The sequence below is a fragment of the Sinocyclocheilus anshuiensis genome, unplaced genomic scaffold (assembly GCF_001515605.1).
Source record: "Sinocyclocheilus anshuiensis isolate Anshui unplaced genomic scaffold, SAMN03320099.WGS_v1.1 scaffold515, whole genome shotgun sequence".
NCBI classification, from domain to species: domain Eukaryota; kingdom Metazoa; phylum Chordata; class Actinopteri; order Cypriniformes; family Cyprinidae; genus Sinocyclocheilus; species Sinocyclocheilus anshuiensis.
The window spans coordinates 694,916-695,783 of record NW_015548243.1 but is presented as its reverse complement, the minus strand read 5'-3'; the positions used below and the strand labels follow the sequence as shown (position 1 = coordinate 695,783).

Genomic DNA, 868 nt, shown 5'->3' with positions numbered 1-868 from the left:
CTGCTGATCCTGGGATGATGATTTCTTCTCAAACCACCTTCCAGGCACAAGCATCTGTTGAGTTGTTGAGCTTGACACAGACAGTAAGACAAAGTAACACATCGTTTTCTTTGCTCTGTAATGACTGGAAAGCATTTAAAGAGCTCATATTGTGAAACAAAACGGAATTTCTTATAATAATAGCAGTGCTAGTGTTAGACATGTTTTGGTCCAGAGGTACTGTGCCGTTGTCATAATGTTTAGCACACTGACTCTGTCTTTAGTGAAAAGGGAGTTATAGATGACAAATATATGCAAGAAGGACCAATCAGAATTCCTTATGCAAATATTGCAATGACATCATTTTACATTTGATTTACATTTATTCATTTTAGCAGATGCTTTTTATTCATCACTACATAACTGCGATTCATCCTAGAGTTTTTTCCTAGAGAATTCATCCTAGAATATTTATAGAATTCATAAAATACAATGTATTTATACATTTATTTTTACACTAGATTAGAGTTAAAATGCAGAAATAATTTATAGATAAATAAATTGATGTAAAAAAACACTTGTTCACGGATTAAGAAAAACTAAATTACAGTTGTTTTTGGTGCAAGAAACCTTGAGTAACATAAAAAGCAAACAAAATATTACAATATTTTATATTTACAACTCTGTACTTTTTACTTTTTTGCTAAAACTTTTGAATTATTTATATCTTTGCTTTCTCATTTTCTTTTCTTTTAATTTCTGTATTAATATTTTAATTGACTTCTTTGAATTTACTTGTGTACTGTATTAAATTTATTTAATATTTGTTATTATAACTACATTTTTTCAAGGTAAGTGGTTGCAATCAATTTATTTTAGCTACATTTAA

The 868-nt window shown here is 28.3% G+C and overlaps 1 protein-coding gene across 1 annotated transcript in view; it reads left to right on the top strand.

The window, feature by feature from the left end:
- The window catches only part of klhl7 (kelch-like family member 7), a 13,302-nt gene that overhangs the window by 10,651 nt on the left and 1,783 nt on the right, over positions 1-868 (top strand). The window lies entirely within an intron of this gene.